The sequence below is a fragment of the Cyanistes caeruleus genome, chromosome 21, assembly GCF_971803275.1.
Source record: "Cyanistes caeruleus chromosome 21, bCyaCae1.hap1.1, whole genome shotgun sequence".
NCBI lineage: Eukaryota > Metazoa > Chordata > Aves > Passeriformes > Paridae > Cyanistes > Cyanistes caeruleus.
Window position 1 is genome coordinate 2,621,225 of NC_141721.1, and position 8,464 is coordinate 2,629,688.

An 8,464-nucleotide genomic window follows, 5' to 3' on the forward strand; every position below is an offset into this window, starting at 1 on the left:
GTGACTGCAAAAGAGCTGCAGAGTGACAGCGATTCAGGCAAGAGGCTGTGAGGGTTTAAGGTTTGTCACTACTTTTACCAAGGCTGCACAATAACCCACTTTGGTTTTGAATCCAGTCTGCAGTGCTAAAACACAAAGACAGACTTGGACTGAGACATGAACACCTTGGCTGTGTGTCTGGAAGGGCAGCAGTTTGACAGCTTAAACCAAGCAGTGACTAGCCTGACAGGAGGGCAGATGACTCAAGAAATGTACTCATGTATAAAAGTAGCATAATTTTCAGTTACAGATTTATTACAGAATCAGCACTTGATCCTGTTCTCATAGAAGTCTATAATACAAAACTCCAGAGATGACTCATCTACTAACGTGTATATTTTTCTTGCCTTTCAGCCCTCCAGACTGATGCACACTTGCCAAGCTGTTATTGCTTTGGAATACACAGCTGAGAGGAAGGGAAGTTTGAGAAATTCTGCACCTGTACTTTGTTGAATCTGCTCTATCTCTGTGTGGTGCTTGCAGTTACATGATTAACACTCAGGTAGCAACTGCTAATGACGTCAAAAGCTGTTAGGAAATATTTTGAATTTTAGCATGAAATTTAGTACCTGGATAATCAAAACTAGATTGCCAACAGTTTTTCTTCACCTCTGTGGGCAGAACAGCACGTGTGACTTGTTATTTAATTTTCATCTCTGTCCATATCTTGTGGAACAAATATGCTACAACAGCCTCAACCATCCAGACTAACAATTTTTACAGTAGTCCACTACAACTGAAAACTTCAAGAATACCAGCTGGACCATCTGATACACTGTACATTTAATTGGAAAGTATCTGCTAGCAAAATTCTCATTCTGTGAGTTTCAATAAATGCTACATTTTTAGTCACCACATCCTTTTTTTACCCCCTCACCCTGAATTTCCATCTAAAATGCTTTCTTTCTTGTTGCCTGAGTAATAGCACAAAACCCAGGGTGGATTCATTGGAACATATTCTAGCATTGTGATAGCAGCAAATAAAATTTACACACACTAAAGTATAAAACTAACTATTTCATTATTACTGACAAATAAGTTCTATATGACTTCCTACTTCCTGGAATGCAGATCATGCTTTTGGTTGGCAGGGAAGCTACTTCAGATTCTTCTCCTTCATCTTTTAAATTACAAAACAAGCTGCAGCTTTACAAAAAATTTCTTGTGGCACTTACCTAGATAATTTACCTCACAGGTGACATTCTCCTTGGTTGTATCCATATATTTCTGTTCCAAAAGGTATAGCAGAAGAAATTACAGTTCCAGCACATAATCACAGAGCAGCGTAATATGAACACACTTCAATTCTATTAACTGCTCCCTTCTTCATCTTCATCTTCTTCTTCTTCTTCTTCTTCTTCTTCTTCTTCTTCTTCTTCTTCTTCTTCTTCTTCTTCTCTGGGAGTACAAAAAGAAAAGCAAAGACCTCCTTTGCAATTGAGAACACTTTGCATTACCATCAGACAAAGGAGAAAGCTGCACATTGCTGGAACAGCTGCCTCTTCTAGCTGGGACTTAGTCAAGCACAGAGCAGCTCGTGGAGGTCAAGAGAAGCGAGGAATTATAGTAACTATGCACCAAAGATACTATTTCCCCAACCAGTTTATCTGCTTTGGCTTTTACCTTTTTTTTTTAGCTCAAGCTTATCTTTATTGGTGTAGCTGATAAGTGAATTTCTTGCATTTTGGGATTCTGGATGCTTCTAACACAATTATAGCAGAGAAGGGCTGTGACATCTGCTTGGATTCTGGAAGAAAACTGTGGAATTAAATGTCTATTTAACCTATGTTTTGACCTTTCTACCACAGTGAAATATTCATCCCCAGAAGAATCATTAGTTGACCACTGCAGTCTTCAATTTGATACACCAGAGTCCTCTTCATTAAGACAAAAGCAAAGCAGATAAGAGCCATTTATTATGAGAAATGACAAACAGGCAAGCACTGACAGAACAAAAATGGAGGCCTTTCCCTATGAGGCCTCTCTCTTTCCAGCCTCACTACCTCCAGACTGAAAGGGAAGAACTGCAGTGAACACAGTATTTTAATCACTACAGAGAACGTTACAGCCAGGGTCAACTAAAAATTTGAATAAACATAGATTTAAAAATAGTCTAATTAAGTATTGAGAATGTCTTTATTTCCCAGAAGTAAGTCCTGCACAAAGAGATTTACTGTCACTCTCAGTGCTTCCAGTAAGGCAAAGTGAGGCTGTATTCAGCCTTTTGGGAAGGGTAGGTACATGAATTCACTATAGCCATGCTTGATTGATAGCACTGTGAAACAAATTCTGCCAGCAACAAAAGAAAAACTTGGTCATCTTTAAGCAGTAACCCCAGGATGCTGATTTTTATAATTGTAAGTCCTGTAGTTAAATGAAGCTAAGAAGAGGCTTTATTTCAAGTCCAGAATGGTTGCAGGAGTTTAACTGGCAGTCACGGATGCAATCATTCCATTTTTAAAACTATCAAAAAAAAAAAAAATTCTTTACCTTCCAACACAACTTATGTCAATAGAACATCTTCTGACTTAGTTCATTGAGATGCTTCCTTAAGAAATGATTTAAAAGTACAGAATAAGGACAGTGTAAATCAAGAAAGTGATTAATCTGTTCAAAAAGCCAAATATAACTGAAGCCACCTGTGTCTTCACTGCCTCCATTCCCCCTCCCCCTTTCCTCCTCCTCCAACAAGTTCTTAGTCCTGACAGAAAACCAAAGCAGTCCTACACAGCCACACACTGAGATAACCAGACTCCACAGGTTCATCCCTTTTTCCCACCCACCTATTTCCACAACAGGCCTGTTTGGTGCTCCAAAGCCCAGCTTTTCCTTTGGGCTTCAGGTGAAATTAAATGCAGTTCCAGAGTTCCCGTGTACAATATAAGAATTTCACTTGTATAATTTTCTAGTAGAAGCAAACACTGTATTATATGATAACACTATAGCCCACTGATAGCTGGATTTACACTATCTTAACCTATTTTGCTTCCTTGAGGGGACTAATCCCCATGTAACATCTCTAAGTGCATCCACATTAAGGGATTTGGCACTTGAACTGCGCAGTACAGGTTGTGTTGCTCGTGCTCTCATAGATCCCTTGGCAGGTTACATTTGTATTCCCTGCTCCCTTCATCTCTGGGCAATTTCTATCCAATACCTCCCTGGATGCTGACATATTTCCTTCCCTTTTGTGCACTGCACTAATTTTGTACTCACAAAGGCACCAGAATGTGTCAGGTACAAATATGAGCATATCTCAAAGAACTGCAAGTTTACTGTTCCAGGAAAAAATTAACTTTCTTGGCAAGCCCTTTATATACCTCATAATCAACAATTTCCGGCCACAATTTGAGGTAAGAGGCATCAACTGGGATACATTTTGCAAAATGAATTTTTGGGATATATTTTATAAAATGTGAGCAAAACTAAAGAATTTAGTAAGTTAAAAGGAAAAACAACTTTTAAAGTGTAATTCTTTATTTTAAACCAAGTATGTCTGTTCTTTTAAAACCAGCTCTATCTAAAATAAAATGTGAAATAAGGGCAGCCCACACACCATGAAATCCAGCATTACAAAGTACAGAATATACCAGTAGTTCAGGCTTGCTGCAGAAATTTCAGAGAAAGTCAAAACACCGAACTGGTGGGTGTTACTGAGTAAGTGGCTGGAAATAGCATGTGGAGTGCTGAACCAGCTCCTTACAGCAGAGCTTCATCTGCAGGTGCAGAAAGAAATTTCTTCATCTGAGTTTATTCAACAAGTTCATTTTGATGCCTGCTTCATAAGAGATGGGAACCAAACATGGATTTGGAAAAGGAAGCCAGCTAGATTTTTCCTTTTCCAAACTTTGTGCAAAATCAAGGTGTGGGATGCTTAGCTCTAACTTGTGGGAGGATGTGATCTGGTAGTATGAATATCTTGGAAGCGGGGGGAGCTAAAACCAAATTTTCATTTTTCATTTTTAATGATTCCTCTGTGCATTTTAACCAAATCCCATCAAATGTAACTCAACAGAAATTATCAGTTAAAAGCTCACAGCATCTAATAAACAAAATAATACTCAACAGATTAAAGAACAAAATCAGAAGTTTGAAAATATATATATTCACATATCTTAAATCAATGACTCCAGTCCTACTGACTGTCAAAAATAACATCATACCAAGCACATGGAATCTGCTATTTAAGAATGTAATTAAAAATTATAAATATAAAATAAATTATGTAAATTAGTATTCCCAGCTCGCCATTTTAAACCATGAATCAAGTGTTCAACTCTCTTGTTTAAGCCAACAATAGAAAAAGGAAGAAGTGAAAACAGTATTTTAACTTCTGTCATCAAATTTACATACAAATAACCATTCTCAAGTATATGTCCTTTTTTCCTCAAGAAAGAATTCTGATGTTTATTTTCTTCCAGCAACATGCCAGCATTTCAGAAAAGGCAAATCAATTATGACCTGCCTCATATTTCACATCCTTGTGTTTGTTCCAAGGACTAAACACTGACACAGCAGTGGGTCTCATGACTGTTTTCCATCAGGTATATTAAACTGATTGTCAATTAGGTCAGGCTTTCAGATTGTGGAGCAAAGATTTCTTACAATCAGTTCTTTAGAAATATGAGTTAGAAAATTGCAACTTTCATTTTAGTTTAACCCTCCCCATAACTATGTTGGCTTTAAGACAGTGTTTCATCATCAATTTCTGCTGCTTTTGTTTGCAGATTTATTTTGATGTCGTTTTTTACTAATAATAAGGAAAGAAATCTAATTCTGGAGAAATTATGTCCATGTTGTGTAACATGAACACCTTTCAGGGATCATTTTACCCTCTCCTACCACTAATGACTAGGCATGTCTCTGTTTCCCAGCTGAGAACGCTATCAGTTTAAGTAATAGTTTAAGCTTATACAAATAAAGTTTGGAACAAGGTCATTCTGGTTTACCTAGGTCTTGAACAGCACCTTTCTGCCAAAAGCCTGAATCAACACCACCATAAGTATCCATAAGGATTTTCTGCAGTTCTGGAGACTGTTTTACCACAACCATTCCTGTCAAGCCTGATTCATACCAGAAATCTTACCCAAAAGTCAGGTCAAAACACTTTGTTTAGGTGTCACCCTTCAGTGAACAATTTAGTCTATATCTACATCTGCTCTCCTTGACTCAAGTAATCACTGTCCACGCTTCATGCCACAACTAAAGCCTGTATCTGTGGTCAGTGACCTAGAGGGAATACTGCTGGATTTATTAAGGAATGACAGACAGACACATGGTAAAGTTTGAACATTAGGGACATTAAGGTTTAATTTATCAGGGAATGTAAGTCAGGACTAGCTCTTATTTCTGGCTCCAGGGCTTGCTCTGGTGTCTCAGACAAGAAAATTAAGTACTATGGACTGCCATGCATGTCCATCCTGACTATTTGGATTGGTAGGGAAGAATGGAGATTCTTACCTCTACAGGAGATCATCAAGGATTAGTGTTAACCCAGCAGAACCCTGATCAGAGCTGGAGAAGCTGAGCACTGCTACAAGTCAATGTAAATATTTTCATCATGCCCTGCACAGAGGCAGGTTCTGAAGAGATGCATTGCAGCAGCTGCAGCAATTCCTGTACCAGGCTTCCCTCTGTTTGCCATGCTCCTGATTCACTGGTCCATATTTTCCAGGAAATCACACTTCTTCACACACACACACCCACCTCCAGTGAAACGTGAGCCCAACAACATTTGAGTAACAGTTAAACTTTTGAACCTGTTCTGTAGGAGTAGCCTTGAACTCAGCACAAATACTTGAGGCCAGACAGATGTGTTCAGCCCAAGTTTAGTCCCCAGTTTATTTATAGGTCACACTGGATTGGGAACAAAACACCTTTTAGTCTTTGTTATGCTTTTATTCAAGCCAGCAAGGAGATATGAATCAAACAAAAAAATGCAATGAATTGCTATCTCCTTTTTCTCAATTTCTCTCTTCACAAGGAGTTTTCAAAGCATTTTTCTTTGTGATGCATATCCACAGTAATGGCCAACTGTTACCTCTACATACAATGTTTGAAGAAATAACTTAGATTTTACTACTCACAAGTAAACTCAGTCAAGGCTTATTCCAAAAAGAGATTCCTTAGAGTAAACTACTAATGTATCAATAAAAGCACAGCAAAACCAAGTGCTAGGAGGTAGACAGGAACACAAAACTGCTCAGCGAACTGATACTATTTCCTGGTGACAACTTGGATCCAGAACATAAGCTTTTAAAACACTTTAGCCTTTACTGTTTGCTAAATACAAACAGCAAGAAACCCAAGCCTGCAAATGTTATAAAGGACATATAAATGGTCCCTTTTTGCCTAACAGGAACTGGTTTTAAGCCTAAAAACTGGTACCTCACAATGCCACCATTTAAAATGTCTCCTCACCGACTCTACATTGTAAAATTAGAGGAGCTTTGTGGAACGTGTTACAGGGAGCTGTGTCGATCTTACCATCAGCTTTTTGAATTTGCCAAGAAGCTGAAGTAGGGGAGCAGATGATGTTAACAGTGTGAATCCACCTGGAACACTCTACAGAACAGAAACAATCTAATAGTGTAATCTGTGATTTGTGTTGTGAGGGAGGAACTGGGGAGAGAGTCAAATAAAAGACATCATATTCAAGAGAAGTAAGATGCTGAATTTGAAGCTTTGATACTTTTTAAGGTGACAGAGAAAGTGCCAGGATTTCCTATTCTAATAATGAGATGAATTATTATGATAATATACCCTTGCCAAGGGAAAGATTAATGCAGTAAGGACCACAGCAAATGGCTGTCAGAGCTGAACAGTCATTATACCAGAAAAGGTCTCAGAAAAGAGAAAGTAATCTAAATTCTTATTGCTCTTCCACTCAGTGCAGAGATGGGAGAGACGGCTGCAGAGACGCTGAATGCCACGGACAGTAAAACAAATTCAGAAAAACAATCTCACTTATCTTGAGATCTTTTCCTCAAATGTGGTGCATGTTGCCTCAACAAACAGTAGGACAAGGTGTTTGTACATAGGCAGTATGGGAAGTAGATATTAACAGAATAGAAGATCACTTCATCTAGCAGGGAAACGCTTTTCCCTCTTTTCACACAGCCTGGTGTGTTTAAGGACAGGCAACATGAGATGCAAGCCAACAGAGTTCCCCTCTGCTGTGGCATGAGAGCTCCATTTTCATGATGGGATTCCACAGAGTCTTTACTGCTGCAAGGAAACATTAAACTAGTTTATGCCTCAGTCACACATCTGCCCTCACCACCATGGCCATGTTGGACATTTTGCAGCTGCACACAAGGTGATTTCACAGGGCAGCATTAGAACACTTCAAACTGCCAATGTTTCCCATAATGAAACATACTGCTTTTATAAACTATGGTTGAATTTGTTGCCAGAATAAAGGAATCCAGGTAATTTGTGCCATCATAAACCAAATCCTTTCTTTTCCAACCTACAGTCTTCTATGTTCCATACAAGGAAAATCATACACAAAGTATAGGAGACTTTCCTTTCTTAAGTCAGATAATTGCCACCGAGTGACCTAATGGTGGACAATACAGAAAGATTTTGATTAACAGAATGTAACAGAAATAGAGTTGTTTCATATAACCTTTCAGTTTTCAGTGCTGCAGTTAGGTCCTCTATTAATAGAACTGTCAGAAAGTGTACTCATGCCTGAACTGACATCAGGTACAGAAAGTTGAGTGAGTGAATTTAGCACTGGCTTAACTGACATTGTGAACAAAGCCTACTTTTTATTCCTGAAAGAGAAATACCATCCACAATAGTGTCACTTCCCATCAACATGCCTGAATTCCAATCTGGGTAACTGTCTCTTAGCATAATAAGTTTACAAAATGCACTTGCACATGATAGCCTCCTATGGATAGATTGTTTTTTAAGATTGAATGAACCTGACTGAAGCAATACAAAATACAAATACAAAATACATTTAGGAATTAGAGTCGATCTACAAAGGAGAAAGGCTTTCACAAAGACTTCCTTTTTTGGCTAAGGGCACCCTTACGAGATGAATTTCAGCAATGGTATCATACACTGTGGGATGTCTTCTGTCATCCCAGTTTAATCATTGAAAAGGACATAGATTTAATCAGAACTGCAAGAATATCTGGGAATAGTATTCTGATTAATTGTACTAGCACAGTAATGAAACTCTCAGACTATACTGGGCCTTCCAAATTGGAGCACAGGAAATGACGTTACCATTGCTCATTCTCTTTCCTTTTGTTGCAAGCCAATTTTGGTGCTCACAAAATAAAGCCCTTGTAGCAGAAAAAAAATAAATTTTAAAAATCCCTTTTTATAAAGGATTTTAACATTTTGGCAAACTGATACAGGAAAAATCCCTTTGTAGTAATTTCTTTTTGCAATAGAGCAGGGAGTT

At 38.2% G+C, this 8,464-nt stretch overlaps 1 protein-coding gene across 4 annotated transcripts in view; it reads right to left on the reverse strand.

The window, feature by feature from the left end:
- Positions 1–8,464, reverse strand: part of SPNS3 (SPNS lysolipid transporter 3, sphingosine-1-phosphate (putative)) — a 37,129-nt gene that overhangs the window by 25,516 nt on the left and 3,149 nt on the right. For 2 of the 4 annotated variants that reach the window (XM_023939098.2, XM_086858936.1), the window contains exons 1-2: positions 5,500–5,771; positions 1,215–1,437 (exon numbers count right to left, since the gene is read on the reverse strand). The gene's annotated coding sequence lies outside the window, so the exon portion shown is untranslated. Of the gene's footprint in view, positions 1–1,214; positions 1,438–5,499; positions 5,772–8,464 lie in introns of those variants that run through there. The other 2 variants (XM_086858937.1, XM_086858935.1) reach the window with 1 other exon arrangement.